The 24,665-nt window shown below is 37.4% G+C and overlaps 1 long non-coding RNA gene across 1 annotated transcript; it reads left to right on the top strand.

The window, feature by feature from the left end:
- The first annotated feature begins 10,602 nt into the window (after positions 1 to 10,602).
- LOC136254656 (uncharacterized) lies at positions 10,603 to 11,373 on the top strand. Its single transcript, XR_010700646.1, has 3 exons — positions 10,603 to 11,147; positions 11,203 to 11,259; positions 11,309 to 11,373. It is a non-coding gene; the product is annotated as an uncharacterized lncRNA (long non-coding RNA).
- The last annotated feature ends 13,292 nt before the right edge of the window (positions 11,374 to 24,665 follow it).

The following is a 24,665-nucleotide window of genomic DNA, read 5'->3' as shown; positions in this document are numbered from 1 at the left end:
AATAAAGAAGTGATTAGGCCCTGTGACTGTTATGCACCTGCCTGGCATAGATTCTATACAGGCACAATGTAATCTCTTAGCAGCTTCAACACTGAAGACACTTTCAAAGGAACCAAATGCCCTCGAGGAGTCATTTACCACTGATCCAGAAGATACTGACATGGGTGATCATGAGGAAACCTATCTAGACTCATCATTTCAGATCACACAGGATGACACTACAACAAAGTAAGCAAACAGCAGTCTCACACGTTTAGTAATTACATCTACACCTTAGTGATGAAATTGAGCAGTAAATGGATCCAGGATCAACACTAGATCAGATAAAGTACATTGTCTTTAAGTCATCACTATTGGAGCTATTCACATCATGTACATCATGCCACAACATATGCAATTGTACCATCTCACAACCCAAGAGAACATTTATCTGTGTAAAACAGCTGTGTTTCCATTGTGGCCACAAAAGAATATGGATGAGTCAACCAATGATCAAGGATACACTAGCTGGAAATGTGATGCTCTCTGCTGCCATTCTCTTCAGTGGTAGTACGCCTGGAAAAATATTGTGGATACTGAATGAAATGCAAATAGCCTGTATTTGTGACAGTACCTTCTACAACCAATAGAAAGCTTACCTTTATCCTGCAGTGGTTTCAGTATGAGAAAGCCATCAAACAAAGCTGTTGGCAGAGTGCAGAAGTCATGGTACTGCCCTGTCTATAGGAGGTGATGGGAGAGCTGACAGCCCTGGACACTCAGCAAAGTACGGCTCTTACAGTCTTATTGATTTTGATAGCAACAAAATTGTGACTGGATCTACGAAAACCGTTCTTATCGCCCAAGACAGGAAGTTTGATTTTTTCACACAAACACAAAGCTTAATGAATGTACTATCAAGTTTCACTGCCTCAGTCGACCAGAGTAAAGTGGTCTGCTTTTGCTGGCTGCTTTTCTAGAGCACAGTGGCGAGCCGTACGAGTGGTCTGGGGTCTTGATGGAGCCCTGGCCAACCAGGAGATGGCTGTGTGTGGCTGTACAGCTCTGTGGTGTTGGACAATGACCTGTGCTGTAAATTTCCTTTCATTTTAGCCAGTTCTGAGCCCTGAATGGCCTATAACTTGGCCTAATTCATCCCAGCACGTATCTTTTCAATTTTTGAACACCATCTTGCCCGCCTTCCAGGGCCCCCACCTCCCACCCTTCTGGAGCTCGCCTGATACAGACAACCTCGGTTTAAAAATTATCTAAAATGGCGGGAAACTTAGCTGTTGACTACTTCTTCAGTGGATGATCAGGAAGGTAAGAAATTGTTGTGAAACGTGTGAAAATTTGGTATGCGTAGCTACCACCATTGGCCAGCTACAACACACAGAATATTTAAAACCGACGTATCTCGATACTTTTAAATGGGCGATAAGAACGGTTTTCCCAGAGACAGTCACAATTATTCATATGGAACTAATCCAGGTAAAATTTGCACAGTTTTTATATCATACGTGATTGGATATGTTCCCAGAGTAATCAAGTAACATCTAGCAATCACATAGAGAAAGAGGGACTATCCAGGGCTCTTAAATTCTTAGATGCTAAGTCTTTGCAAGTGGGCACATTGGTTACTGATAGGCATAAGCAAATCGATAAGTTTATCAGTAGGCAATACCCAGACATTGAACATTGCTATGATGTGTGGTATGTGTCAAAAGGTAAGGTAGTTGCTCTGGAGAATTGTATGTAGTTTATTATGTATAGGAGTAAAGAAAAAATTAAACAAGGTAGCAAAATACAAGGACTGCTAGCTCATTAACGATTGCATGGATAAAAGTATAACCAACCATATGTACTGGTGTGCAGCATAAGCTCCAAGTGGTAATAAAATGGCAGTTTGTTGGAAGTCCATGATGAATCATTTGTGTGACGAACATGAAGACTGTTACCAAACTAATGACCTGGGCAATAGGCATAAAAAGTGGTTTATACCAGGTAAAGGCAAGAAAACAAAACTAGACTCAACCATACACATATCATGTATAACAGGTACTAAAGCATGGGAGAAACTCAGTGATATCATTGGAAAACATTGGTTAATGTCTGATATAAAAGAGCTCTCCCCTAGCCAACAGACCAGCAACGTTGAGAGCTACTGTATCACAGTGTAATCAACCACTTTACTGCTAAACTGATGGCTTTTGTTATCATGGAATGCATTGCAGGTAAAGAACAGTCATATGGTATATATACAGTGAAATTGAAATGATAAATATCACAGGTTATTAATTGTTGCAATGCATTTTAATGAAAATTTTAAGAGGCCACAGGCATTCACAAGAGATGGAAAAGAGTAGAGACGGCTGACTTTTCCAAAATCTAAGCAAGGGGAATGCACACCTAAAGTAGTCCCAGTGCCGAAAACTTACAGTAAGTTGGTCAAAATAGTCATCTTGTTTGTTAAATACTCATTACAGACTGCGCAAATGAATTGATGGTGAAAGCAATACAACTATGTTTAACAAATGCAGACAAAGACAAGGGGCCACAAAGAAAACCACCTCAGTTACCTAAAGCCCCTCCTCATTTAGCAAGCCAGTATATGCATCCTGACAAAGACACAATACCTGAATTTACACGATATAATGACTGATTTATTTAGACTCAATGGAAATTTCTCTTACATTTTTTTTCTAAAGTTACATTTGCAATTGGGCATTTTTTTAACGCAAGGCACTACGTACCTGGCCATATACGTATTGCCTGGATCGATACTAGAACAACTGATAACAAATATACCGGTAGCTACACTTGAAAAATATTTGGCTTACCATTATGCATCCTTAATTCGTCCGTGTCTGTACTCTACCATAGGAGCAATGCCACTGCCTTTGCATCTCTTGACAGTAATCACAAAGTCCTTTCTATGTTCTAGACTGGGTAGATTCCTTACGGGAAGTGGGAGCGGTGACCATCATTTTCACTGACACTCTATCTGTACAATTTGCACACTTCAATCACGCTTCACGAAGGAGAAAAATTTGTAAGTGGGTAAGCAACACCACATCCTATTCTTACTCTCTTACCGTCTACAGTTCCAATAAGAGGACGAATCACAGCGCTTATTTACTCATAGTTATGGTCACAGACTTTACTCTTCAACCCAACTTGTGTCACAACAATTCTTACGGATCACGTTGTAATGTCACGAGTTCTGTAATTACAACTTCGGAAGTGACGTTTTTGCAACTTTGTGGTTAATTATCTCGCTGAATAACCAATGATAATATTAAAAATGTTTTTTTGTGCATTGTATGGTTATACAAACATATCAAAACATTAAAATTGATAGGTAAAATTTCCACTGGAGAAGACCTTTAAGACACTATGGTACTTGGATTTTGTGGTCTGGTTAATTGCTGTAATTAGTTTGACAGCTGATCTTCAGTTTTATAGGTGACAGCTCATCACAGGTATAGGCTTCTTGGCAGGACCATGTTGTATTTATTCAGCTGGCAAGGTACCTAAAACTTGTTTACAACACTAATGACAACTTTGCTGTCACAGGCGCTCACACTGGGAGATTGGTCCTTTGTAAATTATCCCAAGGTCTAATGGCGGCACATTCAGAGGTTTGTTTAAGGCTGTTGTTGCATGTTATACTCTTCTTAGCAGCTATACAAACGTTTTCAGGCAAGTTCTTCCCAGCTTGTTTGCTAGTCTGTTTTCCCAGTCCGCTCTATGTTTTAGTCATGTCCAATATGCACTCAACAAGCCTGCTGGAAGGTTTAGGGTGGTACCAAAGTGACCATATCCTGTCTTGCAATAACAGTTATTACAATCACATATTTACACATGCTTTGAAGTTATGTTATGATGTTAACACTTGTCAGCAGGAGTATTTTATGGTTTACCAAGTGGGTGGGGAAAAACTGGTTTAAAGGTTTCTTAACAGGTTGTTGGCTGACCTATGCAACACCAGTTAATAATTGGTTATTTGCACACTGGTGCATAGCACTAAAAGGAATGTAGACAGAAAGCTTTTCAGCTTAATGTATGTGATTGTCTCAGCAAAAACCCAACTTTTTGCATTTTGAGAAAAACATAATTCTATAATTAAGCATGCTATAAAGAAAAATGTGTTCTTATCACCCATGTCAGCAGATTTGATTTTTCACCCAGAGCACAAAAAGCTACATGAATAAACTATCTAATTTCACAATCAAAATCAGCTAGACTTGGGTGGTCTGGTTTTGCTGGCTGCTTTTCCCAAACCAAGTGGCGATCTGTACGTGTGTTGTTGGGCCTTAATGGAGCTCTGATCAGCCTGGGAATAGCTGTATGTGGCTGTACAGCTCCATGGTGTTGAATAAATACATCTGTTGTGAATTTCCTTTTATTTTAGCCAGTTTTGATACCTGAATGGCCCATAACTTGGCCTAATCCATCCCAAAACATTCCTTCTCAATTTTAAACAGCATCTATCCAACCTTCCAGGCCACCCACCTCCCACCCCTTTTGGAGCTTGCCTGATACAGCCAACCTTGGTTAAAAAAACTATCTAAAATGGCGAGAAACTTAGCTTTTGACTACTACTTCAGTGGATGATCTGGAAGGTAATAAATTGTTGTAAAACGTGTGAAAATTGGTACGCATAGCTACTACCATTGGCAAGCTACAACACTCTGAATATTTAAAACTGGCGTTTCTTGATACTTTCAGATGGGCGGCGATAAGACCGGTTTTCCCAGACTGGGTCACAAATATGCAAGTTATTATCAGGACATTACTCAGAGAAGGAAAACTCAAAACAATTAAAACTATGCACCATTTTATTTTGCTGCTAATGTAGAATTCAAAACTCTTCTTTAGACTGAGCAGTACGCGTGTCACGTGCATTTGTTAATGATGGGGTAAACGTAAGCAGGATTGTCGTAATTAAACCACCTTCATACCCATATGTGTAAGTACTTAGAGGGCAAAACTATACCTCGGTTGATTAGCTAATCCATAGCAAACCTTTTAAACCGAACTCCAACATTGTAGACTAATACAAACAGAAGTAATGGCTGTGAATATAAGCGCCTGTAGTATATTTTAGTATAGTCTACTGTATAGCACTATAATTCCAAACCTATTCATCACAATAGGCTGAAACGTTGGTGATCCATTCTTTGGACACTGTAGATAATACTGAGAAAAAAAAATCGAAAGTTGTGTAAACAAGTCGGATTTTTGCAAGATGGTCACATATAGATTTAGCATGTAATGGATAGTGTTTTAGTATACCATTAGCAATTGATATGATGCCATGAACTAGCCTGAGTTGTTCCACAACAGGATGATAAGTTATGTATGTAAATGTCAATGGGTGATAATTAACTTATTATCCAGTAGCAGAGCTACTCTGTATGGCTGTGTGATAGTTACCATCCAGTGTGGCACTTTAACATACTCACACACTGGGATTAAAAATTGTTTTAGGTGCAGTACTGATAAAGAATTATTTTTTAACATGTATATATACAGTAAGGTGCTTACATACCACCCTTTTTGGCTGTGTAACTACATACATACATGTTAGTGTAGCAATAACAAGTTGATGTTGAGCTACTTCTAAAATCCAGGCGCCATGCAGCTACCTAACTCATCTGGAATTAACCAACTGTGTATTACTATTGTTTTAACCAATAGGCTTTTTGGTTGTGCAATAATATCATTAGCTATTAGTGTGTAATTCTTGTATTTCGTAATTCATGAAATTTTCGTAATTCGTTCAATTATGTTGCTATGCACTGCTAAAGAAGTACTTTTTTAAACAAACCGCTTTTACCAACATATTACGAACAGAAGTATCTTCTAAACTGTTTTATAGTTTGACTATCGTGTTTATTCTCACAAATTCTCTTGAGAAAGCCTCAAAGCTGCTCTTCATTTTAGTTGTTTTTCAGTTGTTAAACGCATGAAAACCCCAAAGGGAAGGTACTTTACAAAGTCTGAGGAAAATTGCCACACCTGTATTTCAGTCCGCCAAAAAGAAACACAAAGTTTACCTGTGCAGAAGTTTAATACAGACTTAATTTTGCTTTTACCTCATATGTAAAAGCTGCTTTTACCAATTTTAACGATTTTGTTCACGTGGGTGCGTACAAACAAACATAGGTAGATAGGTAGATAGGTACACACACACACACACACACATACGCACACACACAAACACACACACACACACTTTTACAAAAACAATTTCAGTAAACCAGGCGCGTGCCCACAACCGGCCTTTGGCAGGCTGTGGGCGTGTGCCTGGTTTAAAAACAACTGTACACAGGAACATTGTATGTATACTGTATGTACTGTACATGTGTACATATTGTATAAAACTTACATACTGTTCATCCAAAATGTCAGGATCACATATTCAGACAGCAACAACATAAACAAAATAGAAAACAACCATATCAACACATGTTGTATTTGTAATCTTGTACTATGTAGGTGTTAACAAAGTTTAAACAATTGATGTTGTGCTAATTCTAAAAAAAGGTGTTCAGTTAAATAATGCTTTATCAATGAACAACTGATAACATTAAACAATATATACAGTACAAAAATATTAATGTTACAAGACACACGGTAGTGTGTTGCGTGGTTGAAAAAGTCAGTGTACCTCACCGTGGGTATATTGACAGGAAGAAAGAAATACGTAACATTTCTGCTTTTTCACATACTTTACAAAAATTAGAATAAAACACAAACCCTTTAATCAATTTCCGTGGATGGAGTGAGTGTATTACGGTAAGTTCACGTACAATTAAAGAATAATTGGATTATTGCATACAGCTTTGTTTAAAGTTCGGTCCATTTAATGGAGTGCAGTATTATCCTTGTTGTACTCTACACAATGCTATACAGTGGTACCTCCATTATCTGAATGCCTGTGTGCTAATGCAATCTCAATAGTGTTCAGGCAAGTGAATTATGTAGTTGGAAACATATGTGACCCGCTGAGAGAAACCTGACTTGTTTACATTTTCCTCCAACTTCATTTTATGACTTTTTTGTTGTCTAGAGGGAAAAACCAATGGGTGGTTAAAGTTTCAGCTTTTTCTGGTAAGTGCTTTTGGAGTTATAGGGGTAGACAACAAGAAGAGCAAAACAATCGATTTGTCAGTGCCTATATGGAAAATATTTACAGGTGCTCATTAAATAGATTATAAGTCTCGAGTTCAAAGGGTTACAGAGTTGGGACTTATGTCATTCTATTTACCATGAACTGGAGCATTCATCAAAGTATAGTTTTTGTCTAAATACACCCTTGCAGCAAGAAGGCCATTTAAGGATAAAAATGGCATGTTTTACTGCAACGTAAACAAACACATGTAACTCATGTTTGCTTCCCGGTACAGAAACAAAACAAAAATAGTCCTGCTCTCCACGAAGAGGCGAATCCATTGCTTTATTAAATTTGAATCTTTCTTCACTATTTACTGAAGAAATTAAAACATGCATAAAGTTACTTTTGTAACATGCATTTTTACCCAATGTATTTCAATGGAATTTATCTGTAAAAAAGAATTATGCAAATATGTCGGGTTTTCGTTCAGCAGGTCACATATTAATTTCCATACAGAGCTCCATTTAGTTAGACTAATAGAACATAATGAAATACTCTGTAATCAAAGGGCTCAATTCTACTGTGGTATTAAAAGTGATCTAGGCCTATACAGGGTTACAAATATACTGTATTGTTAAAATATTTATCAAAGTTTCTTGAAAATACAAAAGTTACGCATAAGCTATAGACTACACGGGCCTGCAAAGTTCATTGCAAGTTGCTGTTAGGTAATATGAGTGATATTGAACATGATTGCTACACTTACAATTATGTCTACAACATTGCTCAACCAGCTGAAATTTCAGTAATTCTCAAAAAAGAGTCTGTCACAATATGCTTGTATACCTCAACAAGACTTTATGCAATTTAATAATTATATAAGTACAACACAATACAATTGTAGAAACACACCCTCAAGCACTGTCTTCCAAACTAATACCACATATGCCATCCGGAGATTACACATATCTTACAAAATGATTATGTGGATAGGATGATTCGCTTCTGTGTAGGGTCGAGCGATATTATTGTTTTAGTAAATATCACCCCACTTGGTGGTGTAAGTAAACATACATGTTAGTTAGTAATACTGTACACATGCTAGTACAACATGTATGCATACTATATGTACTGTACATGTGTACATATAAAACTTACATACTGTTCATCCAAAATGTCATGATCACATATTCAGGCAGCAACAACATAAACAAATAGAAAACAACCATTCATTCAGTATCAACACATGTTGTATTTGTACTATGTACAGTATGTGTTAACAAATTTTAAACAAGTTGATGTAATTGTGCTACTTCTAAAAACAGGAGCTAATGCTACCCTTATATAAGAAATCAAAAAGCCATTGATAAAATATACTGTGCAAAATATTATAAATACATACAATTGATTCATTACACCTGGTTTGCCAGGGCCACCTTTAAATGAAGTGTAGTGTATTTATAGTGATCTATGTATGGTTTACCAATATACTGCATTGTTAAAATATTTATCAAAGTCTCTTGATAAAAGTTAATGATAAAAATGCAGAAGTTATTCATAAGCTACAAGGGGTGTATAATAGACTTGATGGGTATGACAAACTCATTACAAGTTGTTGTATGGAAATTATGAGTGATTAAGTAACATGATCACTACGCTTGTAATCACACTTCTTCCTGCTAAAACATTGTTTAAGTAAACCAGGTGTGTACCCACAGCCAGCCAAATAACTAGCTGAAAGTGTATGCAAACTTTGGTAAAAATTTCAAAACAAAGCTGATGCTGTGTTAATTACCTCTAAAAATCAGGCACCAGCTAATACCATACCTTGAATTATGCAACTCTTTATCGAGACAAACGACATACATGTAATGACACATTTTTCAAATTCTTTTTTGTTAAATAGTTATAATCTACTTAGCCAAGTGTATGATCTGGCAAAGTTTCTGCCTTCAATGCCAGTAACTTTTGGAGTTAAACCCCTACAAAGTAGTAACAACAGTGAGGTTTATTTATCCACTACATATACTACAAAGGTAAAGGAAAATTCAGTGAAGAAAAATTGATCACGTACTATCACTTCAAGCAGATGTAAAGAAATGTCCATACATATACCTCATGTACAGTATACTTTTGTAACTGCAACAAAACAAAGATTTTACAACTCCTTTTGAGTACGCAATTAAGAAGGTTATTTTCTGTACCTTAAAACTTGTTCTTCATGTGGGTGTGTGGACAAACATGCATACATGCAGACACATTGATTTTCCAAACCAATTTTAGGAACTTGTAATACGCATGGTTTATAAACTTATCACAAGAAACTATACATCATCTAGATTAATTGTAAGTGGTACTGAGAGAGGAATCAGTAAACTATTAGCATCAATATAAAGGGATAGAAAAATGGGTTGTTATGGTACTGTGATATAGGTAGAGTGACCATTTTGGATCATGTGATTAAATAAAACACGTGAGCTGCATTGTTGGTACCTGTTGCAGCAGGTGGGTAGGATGTACTCTTAATGCAAGCAGATTTTTGTCCTGACTACATTCCGGAGATATTAATACCACATAAGCTGACACTACAAAAAGTGGATTTGGCATTTTATCCCCAAATACATAGTTGTACTATAGCATCCCAAATCACCTCATTACCCATACAAGTGAAGCCTAGGCTGGACAGGTGAACTTGCAATTCAAGAGCCAAGACAAATCATTCCAGTGTACATATATGGAACACAGACTAGGCATAATAATTAAGACGAAGCCGTACAATGTCTACAAGCACCTATTTGCTCAAAATTAAGTATATGGGAGCCATAAAAGTTTGAAGGCATCTGTAGACTATAGAGTAGTGCTGTGCACCCAATACCACAGCACCTGTATACTATGGTGCAAGGAGCTAGTTAGAGTTAGAGACTGTAAATTCTGGTAGCCGCCATATGCATAGATTGCACAGATTAGCTAACAGGCCACCATATAACACAGTTTTTACAACAAAGAAAATATGACTGACTATAATATGTTCGCGCTGAGCTGAATTCTGGGTTGTTGATTAAGAAGCCATACAAGATCAAAGGCTTTAAACATAATGTTCATGACACATTTATTCATAAGCCCATGTTACGGGTGCGCACTTAATTGTTGAGAATATGGCGTCCAGTGCATCGTCAGCGAGTGCAGAGCGAAACTCTCTTGAAAAGAAGTTTAACAGCCAAACGAAGTATCTACTTATTAAACTATGGGAGTACTGTAAGCAAGAAGCAAAGAAATGTAAAATTTGTATCAACATCACAGAGAGAATCTCGAAGGCCACCGGTATTGTATGCAATGCCTTCTTTGCTCGGTTTTGGTATACATTACGCCACGCAGGGATTTCAAGGACATCCACTGTAAGAGTTACAATGGAGCACTGCAAGAAAGGCAGTTTATCTATGCCAAGAAAAAGGTACAAAAAGTACTTTGCACAAGCTCGCTCAATTGTAATTGTCAGGTACAAATGTTCACAAGTCCATGTTGATGCAGACAGTTTTGACCGAGATTCCATCAGACAAGATCCATTCATTGTACGGAAGGAAGGAAATTTATCGCTCTCAAAGATTTGGTAAGTTAAATTTTGAACCCTGGAACTTTGTCACGTACTCCGTCTTAGGCCAAACTTAAGAATGATGGTGTTTTCTCTGGGGATAGAACATAGCTTTAAAGAGTGTTGAGTGATATGGGATTTAAGTACAAGACGATTAATGACAAGAGGTTAGCATTGAAACTGTTTGTGCTTTAATGTCACTACACGTATATGCAGGATATGCTATGAGCATCCCTGCATAGTCCATCAGCATCATAAATATTAAAGACGAATGAAGTGTAACAGAACTGAAGGAAGACCAATTGTGTATTTAGATGAAACTTGGGTAATGAAGAACTTCTAGAGCAATTCCTCATCCAAACCAGCAGTGATAGTGAAGATGGCGATGGTGGTATTAATGAATCTTCCACTAGCACCAACGGGTCCAAGTCTTCTTCTGGGCTTACTTCATCTGATGTAAGATTGTTTGATATTTGCAGCATTGGTGTTACAACTTGATTTTGTTCTCCAGGAGTCATCCGGTAGCTGGGATTAAACTCTGTGAAGTACATGAAAATACAGATGAAGTGTAAGTGTGTGCACTTTAATAAAAAAATATCATTGCTTTATTGTGCTAGCAGAAGTTGAACATACCATCCGTTGTATATTTGATCAGTGTAGGAGTGTTTGGAAGTCACTACAGGTACTATCAGCCTAAATTCATACAAACAGTATTACTTCATTTGTTGAAACTTTTAGAATTTTTTGGGAATGTAACTTCAAAAAAAAATGCTGGCTGGAAAAACTGTGTACATGTGTGGCGAAGTGATGAGAAAAGGATTAAAATGACAAATTGACTAAATGGGAACAGAAGACGATAGGCAGCTTTGTGGTGAATGTGAAGTAAAATACATGTTGTTTGGCTCACTTGCAGGAACACCAATGCTGCATAACAGATTTTGAGCTGTTATAATTTGGTTTTTTCTCTTTTGAGGCTGAAGAAGTTTTTCGTTGAATATAAGCAGGCCACTTATCTTCTAAATACAGTGCAACAGTGGCCCCAGCTCTTCTACTTATACATCTCTGTTTTATACACACAAAAACTGTTTTTTATTTTTTTTTCAAAAGTGCCTATTACACAATGGATGGCGAAAAATCATGCGTGTTGAGGGCGGGTGTGTGATGTCTGGCTTCGCCACAAACATGTGTCAACATGAACATCAAAGGGTTGCACTTTAGAGGCTTCCCATTGAAAATGTATGGCAAAACTTCACAGTGTCATAACTGGAGTGTCTTACATTCGAATGAAGCGCTTTTAATATATTTTTAGCGGATTGAGAAGTGCTATGTATCAAGCAATACAGGAGGCCCGTGCGATGTAGCAATCGTAAGTTATTAATCGTTTTTGAGGGTTCAGCTCAACGCGAACGTACTATAATAGCTGCAAAATATAATCAACCAGTCTACCACTAGAGATTTTGTGGTTGATCATCTGCCCTGGGTGTTTGGAGCTAGGTACTGGAGATCTGAGCCGGTCTCACACTCCTACACACTGTGTACTAGTTGGTGGTAATTTTCCACTGTATAACTAAAAAACCTGACAACACTTCATGGCAAAACAGTGGATAGAGAAGATTGACAGGTAGCTGGACTCCTAGAGTTCTGGCACTGACACGCTATATAACCGCAGACCCACTCTCCCAATAGAATAAAGGGACATGGCCTTTCTTCCTTCCTGGCTTAACCCAATTTGGCTAGATCACAATTGGATGCATTAGATGAGTAACAGACAATTGATCCCAAATGAGAGACAGTTTGAGATCTCTACTTAGATCTCCTCTTTGGACTCGGATCTGCTCCCAAAATCTTTACTGTTGTCGATTTACCTCCAATGACCACCAATGAGTAATGATTTGTGGTCTTACAACACTTAACAACCGCCAAGTAATCTGTTGAGACAACATCTGTAATTCTTCTCATTTGAGAGGATGACAAATAATTGTCCTGACTTGCACAAATGTTGAGTTTCAATCACGCACAGCACATGCCATTGCAGGTCTGTTACTAGACAATGGAGAAAAGTTAATGGGTAGTGGGGAATGTGTGAAGCCGTGGGTGCTAGAAAGGAGGGAGGCAGCACAAAAATACAAAATAAGTGGGAGGTTCACTACTTGCATTTTGTACAACAAAGTAAGTCCCATTCTGAATGGCTTTATGGCATGATTCACTTGCTTGTTCACAGCACTGTGTGCCAAACCCAGGGGCAGGTTCAGAAGCAAACAGCCCTGGTACAGAACAGTGTTATGCAAAAATTCATAGCAACCACGTAAATGTTAAGTTAATTATACAAACATATGGATCAACAATATGGATCAACACTGCTAACCTTCCAGTACTGTTAAGGGTGCTCGAGGATATCTGAAGCCATACAATGCATGATTTTGTACTGTCTCTTACAACCAGACAACGTGTAAAATGAATCCATATGGTACTTATAGTGGTAGTGGTTCCCCTTCTCTTCAACACAAACCAAACAGAATTTCGCTAGCCTTTACCGTTCTATAGCTACGTGAAATTCTTTCCAGAGCGCTTAAATCGAAACTAGTCCTTCATCTTTACCACTAGAGCGCTGGAAATTGCGCTAAATATACTAAAGGTTACAACTCACATATCTATGAAAAGTATTAATCCATAGCTTACATTGACAATAAGTAAGCGCTGAACGTGTGTTTCACTAACCAAACCCTCACGTTTCCATCACCTTTACTCATGAAGCCATAGTGCTATGACAACATTTTTTCATAGTCCTGTAGAGAATTTATCTGTCTATCTCCGTGCAAAATTTGAAGCTTTTACGGCTATCACTCAAAACCTAGTTTGATTTTTAGTAAACATGTGCAAAGATTGCATGCGCCCAACATTATTGATATGTACCACTCTGCGTGGGCAGTTCAAAGGCACCGCCAGTGCCATAATTTGTATATTGCACTGCCGCAGACTGCAGCGATTGCATTATAACTTATAACGCACTGGTTGAGGTTTTGTAGACCACAACGAGTGCATTATAAGTTATAATGCACCGACCACAGTGCAATATACAGATATTGCACTGGCTGCGGTTTTGTGCAGCATAGCACAAGTGCTGGTGGCGAAGACCGCTACAACACCTCACCTAATAGGTTGAAAGACACTACACAGATCACTCGAATTCTTTTATAGCCTGACATGTAAAGGTCGATCGTGGGCCACAACGTCACCAATGTATAATGTTTACAAGCAGCCAATGGCGATCGAAAAAGCCAACGCGGGTAGCCACAACTCTAGTCTACATATAAACGTACTTATACACCTTACTAGTCTGGTGCCATCTTAGCCCAGATTAAACTGTAATCCACTTCGACAATGACTCAATAAAACAAATATATTCTAACCTTTACATTCGATTGTGGTAAACAGTTTTGTCATGCCACCAGATTTGAGTTTAGCCAGTGTGAATAGTAAAAATTAGACTAGTATCGTTTAGTAGTTAGGTTTTGTTTACTTAAACAGTCTATTTAGCTGCTTTTTTTCGCTCGAGAGAATCACTATGGCGATTAGTCTGGTGCTTAGTCTATATGGCACGCTGGCATGATGAGCACTACATGATGAGAGTGGAACAGCGAATGCAGGTTAGTGATATAACCCATAGCGTACTAGCTTTCAATATCTCAGGTGGCTGCAGTACTGCAGGGGGAACGTCATCGCAACGTCAGGCTTGGTTACCCACAATCGATGTTAGAAACCTGGCCTTTATAAGTGTTACAGCTGTCTTGTGAGACTCTCCCCACCTATTAGGTGAATGGTACATAACAGTTATACAACGTGCACTCGTGCTCTGCCTGTATAAACGCACTTGCCTTCGGGTCTGACGGCCCTCAAGCTCGTGCGTTTACATCAGGCAGAGCACTCGTGGCCGTTGTATAACTATATAATAATAACCACACAAATTCCTATTAACCGCAATCACCAACTTTTCAAAATAACATGTTATAAATGCTGTTCAAAACACAAAGAAGCTCTGTTTTCTCTTCTTCACACATGGGAACAGCTTCTTGCTACGCCTGGAGTCTTCAGCAAGTCGCTCTTCGTTCGGTTACACTAGGCACGCCATCATCAGCAGCTTGTAATGCCTTGTGATTCCAGCTGGTAACATAGTCCCCTACATAAACAGCTTACAATTACAATACAAACTACCAGCATACCCTATCACTCAAAAACACAAGGAACAAACGCATGTTAGCTACAAGCGAAACATGCGTTCATACTTGTCACCTTATAATAACACCTACTTTTAGACTAATTCATGTTAGTGTAACTCTTGATCCATCAGACAATCATTTATCATTTGCTACCACTTCAGCGACAATTTCAAAGTAAAAAACATGCTGCTCTTCCTTGTGTTCTCTGGCGAACACAGGCGCTTAACATGGATACTACAAGTATGCGCAGTAATGTCAATTATGATGCAACAGCCGCACGTGGTTTCTGGGCTGGCACTTAAACGGCTTCAAACATCAGCGAGCACCCTTAACCCTTAAACGCGCATGAAACTTTTAAGGAATTAGTCCTGAATGAGCACAGAACATTTATGGAATGCGTGTTTACACAAAACAAACTTATATGGTAAGGTAAGACAGCCTTTCCTAAATCTATTAGCCTAAAACCATATATCAGTAGAAAGCTTATTCATTGATCTACTTGGGGAAGGCTAAATAACCACTGTAACAAAAATCGCTTACTTGTTATAAAGCAAAGAAGATTGATGTCTCCCTTTATCGCAACACCACATTCTTCGCTTCAATCATAGTTTTGATTGTGGGTTTAGTCACATAAGCTATATATGGCCTGATTCGCCATTGAATGGCCATTCAAATAGTACTTGTTTGAAGCAAATCGGACGAACTATCAAGGAGTTATGGATCATTTTCTAAAGGTATATAATATATTTTTTGTGATTAGTTGTTGAAAATTATTTTCACGGTGATTTTTGGTTTTATGCTTTGGTCGCAGGGTAAACCCCTAGGTATCATTTTAATGCTTATTACATCACGAGTACAATGGCACAAATTACAAAGCCATATGGTAAACGCTTCAAAAGTTACAGCACTTTGTTCACAACCATGCGTAAAAGCCTATATATAGGCTTATGCGCTTTCAAGACCATGCGTAATCTGCCTATATATTGGCTTATGCGCGTTTAAGGGTTAAGATAATACTCCACATTGACACTACTGCTACTGGATGAAGTATCAATTGACCACACTCATTTAATAGATAGCAACAATTAAGTGACACTTGGCTTGATTATGTAATATCTAGCTCTAAAATAGTTCACATAGACTATTTATTTCTCTAAATAACACACCTGTAGGGGCAGTCCTTACAATCATTTCATCAACACATATGTAGCTACAAGTGTGGCAAAACAACACAGCATGAAAGGAGAGAAACTACTCAAGGGGATCCTTGTGTATCTATAGCTCTAATTCCTGTCATATTGTATCCAATGGTTAGACGTGACTTCCACCAACTTCGGGAAACCAAACACATGGGCTAGGAAACCCAATGTTTCCTCTCAGTAGAATTAATACAAACATTGTGTGGATTCTAAGGAGGCTTGTGTGAAAGAAGGAGTAATATTTAATGCCATGCTTGGGGTGTCCATGGGATGGATGCACAGAGGCCATCCAGCCACCACAGTCCCCACTGTCCCTCAAGAGGATAGCGCAATGCAAACGATTCCCATCCAGGGTCTCCGAGTTGCGATCAGACATGTCCAGGAGGGAGCTGGTCATGAAAGGAGACTGGCATCTTTATGGCCTGGACAGTAGAACATGTGCACATGCATTACTCACTTCAAGTCTGTCATCACCAACCTACATTATGGATAAAATATTTCATACACAATATCCCTATGTGTTGGAAATTGATTGTAAGGTCAGTGGTTATGATCCAGGGCAACTTGTTGTCCTCCTTATTCAGTCTTCCATGACATCCAGCAGCATTACAGAGCATAGTAGCCACCAGAGTCATAAAATGTAAGGCATCAGCCAGATCTGGTATTCTATGAATGGGGTTCTTGGACAGAGTTCTAGTACAGCATTTAAAGAGCAGCTACTGGTCACATGAAAGGGGGCTTCTATGGAATCAATTGGGCCTTTGTAGGAAAGGAGTCATAAGGACTTCAGTCAAGGCCTTCTGCTTGCCTTGGAATGATATAGCTATATGGTCAAACTTGGCTTATGCAGCTATGGCTTAGAATATACGGTGGCTCTATCCCTAATACGAGCAGATTCACTGATGCCTTGTTCATTCTAGCTTAAAAACTGGTTGTACAGGTGATCATGAATACCACAAGTAAAAGTACTGATGGCAATTTACTACTGCAGTACAGGTGATTGATACAAGTAGGCTGGCACAACATAGTAAACTGTTAACCTCAGAGGTAAACTTAGGCATGCCTTTGTGGTCAGTACAAGCCAACTTAAGTACGGACGTCTGGATTCAGTGGAATGGAATGGCAGAATGGACTGGAATGGTGGAGGAATGGAATGATGGAATAGAACAGTACTTTAGTGATTTAAATTGGTGGTCACCTCTTTATAAAGACCACTTTCTAACAAAGACCACCTCTTTATAAAGACCATTTGTGACCCGGTCTGCGAAAAGGGCTCTTATAGCCTTTCTAATTATCCATGTTTGGCTAATCATAACTCCTAATCTACTAAAGCTATCACCATGTAATTACACCCACAGCTACTGCCAGGTTAGGGTTGTTGAGTGACCAAATTGTAGGCTTGTACCATCTTCACCAGTCAAGTTATGGGTTACCATATATATGCAATTGGAAAGGCTATAAGAGCCCTTTTCGCAGACTGGGTCACATTTTACTTTAATGTCTAAATTGCTGCTATCTTGTTGTCTTAGAGTGTATCTTCATAGAATGGTCTTATTGATCAGTTGTGCGCCACATGCCTAGAAAAGTCAGAGTGATATCTGATGTGTAATATTGCAATATACAAAAACAGCTTGGCTGTACAAAAATGATGTCCCCATCAAACTAAAAGTAACACGACACCCAAAGGAGCTAATATCTGGGTGAGGCCAAGAAATACTAGCAAATATTTCGCTATAATTTATAAAAATTTGGTCCTTTATCATTGACTCGTACAGTCTTGCTGCATTCCTAGTTAATTCTCTGTAACTCCAATTGTCTAGTAGTTTAGCCGCCTTTTTTCTCCTCTACAATGCCGGACTATTGAGAAAGGTACCAATTTACTAGCCTATTATATTTACAGGAAATTAATTAGGAATACAGTCAGACTGCACAAGTCAATGATAAAGGACAAAGATTATTGTAAATCATACTTAGTTGCCAGTATATATTAACATTCATTTCTTGGCCTCACCAGATATTAGCTCTTTTAGTTGCCAGTTGTTTTTAGTTTCGTGGACACATCTTTTTTGCATAGCCAAGCTGTTTTCGTATGGGGTATATAGCTATTACTGTATTATATCACAAATCAGATATCACTGGCTTTTCTAGGGGACATAACATGTGGCACACAATTCATCAATAAGACTATCTTATAGGGCTCTAAAACAACAATTCAGATATTAAAGTAAAATGGTCTTTGTAAAGAGGTGGTCTTTTTAAAGAGGTGATCACTAATGGAAATTACCTAAGTACCATTTCATTTCATTCCATTCCACTATTCCATTCCACTATTCCAGTCCATTCCGGTCCACCATTCCATTCCAATGAATCCAGACGCCCGCTGGAAGGTTTAGGGTGGTACCAAAGTGACCATCAACATCCTGTCTCGCAATAACAGTTATTATAACCACATGTTTACATATGCTTTGAGGCTATGTTATGATGTTAACACTTGTCAGCAGGGGTAATTTATGGATTACAAAGTTGGTGGGAAAAACTATTTTAAAGGTTTCTTAACCAGTTATTGGCTGACCTATACAACACTGGTTAATAACTGGTTATTTGTACACTGGTGCACAGCACTAAAAGGAATGTAGACAGAAAGCTTTTCAGTTTAATGTGTGTGACTGTCTCAGCAAAAACCAAATTTTTTGCATTTCGAGAAAAATTAACTTCGTATAATTTAAGCATGCTATAAAGAAAAATATGCAAGATATTATCAGTCCATTACTCAGAGAAGGAAAACTCAAATCAATTAAAACTATGCACCATTTTATTTGCCTGCTAATGGAGAATTCGAAACTCTTTGTTTGGTTTCTATAGACTGAACAGTATGCGTGTCTGTACATTTGTTTACGATGGGGTAAACGTAAGCAAGATTGTTGTAATTAAACCACCTTTTGTAAGTACCTAGAGGGCAAAGCTATACATTGGTTGATTAGCTCATCCATGGTGAACCTTTTAAGCCAGATTCCAACATTGTAGACTAATACAAACAGAAGTAATGGTTGTGAATATAATTGCCTGTAGTTTATTTTAGCATAGTCTACTGTCTCACACTATAATTCTAAACCTATTCATCACAAAAGGCTGAAACGTTGGTGATTCACTCCTTGGATGCCGTAGATAACGCTGAGAAAAATGTGTAAACAAGTTGGATTTTTGCAAGATGGTCACATATAGATTTAGCACCTGTAATAGTGTGTTTTAGTATACCATTAGCAATTGATATGATGCCGTGAACTAGCCTGAGTTGTTCCACCACAGGGTGATAATTTGCGTACATAGATGTCACTGGGTGATAATTAACTTATTATCCAGTAGTAGAGAATGCTACTCTCTCTGGTTGTATGGTAGTTACAACCCACTTTAACATACTCACGTAATGGGATTAAATATTGTTTTAGGGGCTTACATATCACCCCTTTTGGCTGTGTAACTACATACATACATGTTAGTGTAGCAATAAAAACAACTGTACACAGGAACATCTGTATGTACTGTACATGCGTACATATTGTATAAAACTTACAGCCTGTTCATCCAAAATGTCAGGATCACATATTCAGACAGCAACAACATAAACAAAATAGAAAACAACCATATCAACACATGTTGTATTTCTAATTTTGTACTGTGTACATGTAGGTGTTAACAAAGCTTAAACAAACTGATGTTGTGCTAATTCTAAAAAAACAGATGTTCGTTTAGTTAATGCTTTATCAATGAACCACTGATAAGATTAAACAATGCATACAGTGCAAAAATATCAATGATAAAAGACACACGGTAGTAGGCCTGAGCCTATTGTGCTTTTGAAATAGCCTATTATGCTTTTGAGCAATGCTCTAAATTTTTACCTATTAAGTATGCTCCAATTATGCCCAGTTGTGTCCTATTATACTCCAAATATGCTCATAAAATTGTGTCTTGACTGCTCTATTAGAGTACCCTATGCATCAGTGAATTTTCTATATTAGGATATTCAATTATGCTGTGACTGTTCTATTAGAGTATATCGATCTTTAACTAATCTTTTCTTCACAACATAGCTGTAAATCTGATTATTAGCTAGTTTGTACACTACCCCATTCTGCATCATGCAAAATAGACAGAGTTTCACCTTCTCTGATGACCAATGCACAAAAATTGTGCCTATATGCTGGCATTATACTCAATGCTTTTGGCTACCTATTATGCTTCAAATTATGCTGGCATAATTGGAACCAGGCCTACACGGTAGTGTGTTGTGTGGACAAAAAAGCCAGTGAACCACACCCTGGGTATATTGACAGAAAGAAAGAAATAACGTTTCTGCTTTTTCACATACTTTACAAAAATTAGAATAAAACACAAACCCTTTAATCAATTTCTGTGGATGGAGTGAGTGTATGACGGTAAGTTCACGTACAATTAGAGAATAATTGGATTATTGCATACAGCTTTGTTTAAAGTTCGGTCCATTTTATGGAGTGTAGTATTATCCTTGTTGTACTCTACACAATGCTACAGTTCTCCTTACCATAAACTTCCGAAATATTAAAAAAACATTTTTTTTCAACTTTACAATAGCAAATCCTAACCACCTCATAAACTTTTGTGTTGCTTTATACGAATTATTAAACAAAAATCAAGCCAATTAGCTTAGATTATCACATATTTTAAATTAATTTCATAAAATTCTGAAGCAAGAATTTCTGCATGCTGCAGAGATTGAGTAATATATGCACAAGCAAATACGCTATGCTAAAATTATTCTGTAATGTTTTCTACATTGCAGTATGGATTCTGCTCCACACAAAAGAATTTTAGTCCCTACAAGTATATGGTAGTACATACGCTTTTTGGGTTTGTCACATAATTGTTCACATAAATCATTTAAAAGTAGCAATCAAAAAAATGCTCTGTATTTTCTTTCATTTACCATAGGTGAGCACATTAAATCTTGTAAATGTAGAATGTTACATTTTTCATTTGAACTGTTACATTTTTCATGAAAATCAGAGATTTTCAAGCTCAAATATCAATGTCTCCTTGCAAACACTTTGCAAATAGGTTCTCAAGATAAATAGCTAATTTTGTGTCATAGTTTCAAATTTAATGGTAATATCATTTTCCATTACTGAGTTATGATTTTTAAGAATCGTGGCAACATTTTGGAAGTTTATGGTAAGGAGAACTATATACAGTGGTACCTCCATTATCTGAATGCCTGTGTGCTAATGCAATCTCAATAGTGTTCAGACAAGTGAATTACGTAGTTGGAAGTATATGTGACCCGCTGAGGGAAACCTGACTTGTTTGCATTTTCCTCCAACTACATTTGATGACTTTTTTGTTGTCTAGAGGGAAAAACCAATGGGTGGTTAAAGTTTCAGCTTTTTCTGGTAAGTGCTTTTGGAGTTATAGGGGTAGACAACAAGAGCAAAACAATCGATTTGTCAGTGTCTATACGGAAAATATTTACAGGTGCTCATTAAATAGATTATAAGTCTCGAGTTCAAAGGGTTACAGAGTTGGGACTTATGTCATTCTATTTACCATGAACTGGAGCATTCATCAAAGTACAGTTTTTGTCTAAATACACCCATGCAGCAAGAAGGCCATTTAAGGATAAAAATGGCATGTTTTACTGCAACATAAACAAACACATGTAACTCATGTTTGCTTCCCGGTACAGAAACAAAACAAAAATAGTCCTGCTCTCCACGAAGAGGCGAATCCATTGCTTTATTAAATTTGAATCTTTCTTCACTATTTACTGAAGAAATTAAAACATGCGTAAAGTTATTTTTGTAGCATGCACTTTTACCCAATGTATTTCAATGGAATTTACCTGTAAAAAAAGAATTATGCAACTATGTCGGGTTTCCGTTCAGCAGGTCACATATTAATTTCCATACAGAGCTCCATTTAGTCAGACTAATAGAACATAATGAAATACTCTGTAATCAAAGGGCTCAATTCTACTGTGGTATTAAAAGTGATCTAAGCATACACAGGGGTTACCAATATACTGTATTGTTAAAATATTTATCAAAGTTTCTTGAAAATACAAAAGTTACGCATAAGCTATAGACTACACGGGCCTGCAAAGTGCATTGCAAGTGGCTGTTAGGTAATATGAGTGATATTGAACATGATTGCTACACTTACAATTATGTCTACAACATTGCTCAACTAGCTGAAATTTCAGTAATTCTCAAAAAAGAGTCTGTCACAATATGTGACTTCATAATTACATAAGTACAACACAATACAATTGTAGACACACACCCCCAAGCACTGTCTTCCAAACTAAATACTAGTTAAAGCACCGCCGTACATACAACATGGAAATAAAAGCACGAGGGTATGGGCTATATTATGCTCGAGACCATGCCCGAGTGCTTTTATTTTCATATTGTACAAATGTAGTGGTGCTTTAACTGGTTTAGAGTGCTTTCTTGCCATCTTGCTTGGAGCGTTCATTTCGTGAATTCAAACCACGTCAGTTTTCAGCCATCAGACAATCGGTAAGTGTCTATGTTGGTAGTAATATAAACACATAGTATCTTTTTGGCAACTTTAGTCGATTAGAAATGTTATGCATGTGATATTGTTTTCCTATTTATTTTCCAACCAATGCGTAACTGTTCTTTAATTCCATAACTGTACTTTATCGTGACGCAAATGAAAAATATAGCACACTGAGATTACACTTAACTTACAAAATAATTATGTGGATAGGATGATTCACTTCTGTGTAGGGTCGAGCGATATTATTGCTTTTGTAAATATCGCCCCACTTGGTGGTGTAAGTAAACATACATGTTAGTTAGTAATACTGTACACATGCTAGTACAACATGTATGTATACTATATGTACTGTACATGTGTACATATAATACTTACAGCCTGTTCATCCAAAATGTCATTATCACATATTCAGGCAGCAACAACATAAACAAATAGAAAACAACCATTCATTCAGTATCAACACATGTTGTATTTGTACTATGTACAGTATGTGTTAACAAATTTTAAACAAGTTGATGTAATTGTGCTACTTCTAAGAAAAGGAGTTAATGCTACCCTTATAAGGAATCAAAAAGCCATTGATAATATATACTGTGTGAGTGATTAAGTAACATGATCGCTACGCTTGTAATCACACTTCTTCCTGCTAAAACATTGTTTAAGTAAACCAGGTGTGTACCCACAGCCAGCCAAATAACTAGCTGAAAGTGTATGCAAACTTTGGTAAAAATTTCAAAACAAAGCTGATGCTGTGTTAATTACCTCTAAAAATCAGGCACCAGCTAATACCATACCTTGAATTAAACAACTCTTTATCGAGACAAAATCCAACATACATGTAATGACACATTTTTCAAATTCTTTTTTGTTAAATAGTTTTAATCTACTTAGCCAAGTGTATGATCTGGCAAAGTTTCTGCCTTGAATGCCAGTAACTTTCGGAGTTAAACCCCTACAAAGTAGTAACAACAGTGAGGTTTATTTATCCACTACATATACTACAAAGGTAAAGGAAAATTCAGTGAAGAAAAATTGATCACGTACTATCACTTCAAGCAGATGTAAAGAAATGTCCATACATATACCTCATGTACAGTATACTTTTGTAACTGCAACAAAACAAAGATTTTACAACTCCTCTTGAGTACGCAATTAAGAAGGTTATTTTCTGTACCTTAAAACTTGTTTCTTCATGTGGGTGTGTGGACAAACATGCATACATGCAGACACATTGATTTTCCAAACCAATTTTAGGAACTTGTAATACGCATGGTTTATAAACTTATCACAAGAAACTATACATCATCTAGATTAATTGTAAGTGGTACTGAGAGAGGAATCAGTAAACTATTAGCATCAATATAAAGGGATAGAAAAATGGGTTGTTATGGTACTGTGATATAGGTAGAGTGACCATTTTGGATCATGTGATCAAATAAAACATGTGAGCTGCATTGTTGGTACCTGTTGCAGCAGGTGGGTAGGATGTACTCTTAATGCAAGCAGATTTTTGTCCTGATTACATTCCAGAGATATTAATGCCACATAAGCTGACACTACAAAAAGTGGGAGTTGGCATTTTATCCCCAAATACATAGTTGTACTATAGCATCCCATTACCCATACAAGTGAAGGCTGGACAAGTGAACTTGCAATTCAACAGCCAAGACAAATCATTCCAGTGTACATATATGCAACACAGACTAGGCATAATAATTAAGACAAAGCCATACAATGCCTACAAGCACCTCTTTGCTCAAAATTAAGTATATGGGAGCCATAAAAGTTTGAAGGCATTTGTAGACTGTAGACTATAGAGTAGTGTTGTGCACCCAATACCACAGCACCTGTATACTATGGTGCAAGGAGCTAGTTAGAGTTAGAGACTGTAAATTCTGGTAGCCGCCATATGCATAGATTGCACAGACTAGCTAACAGGCCACCATATAACACAGTTTTTACAACAAAGAAAATATGACTGACTATAGTACATTCACGTT

The sequence above is a fragment of the Dysidea avara genome, chromosome 1 (assembly GCF_963678975.1).
Source record: "Dysidea avara chromosome 1, odDysAvar1.4, whole genome shotgun sequence".
NCBI lineage: Eukaryota > Metazoa > Porifera > Demospongiae > Dictyoceratida > Dysideidae > Dysidea > Dysidea avara.
This window is presented reverse-complemented; position numbering and strand designations above follow the sequence as displayed.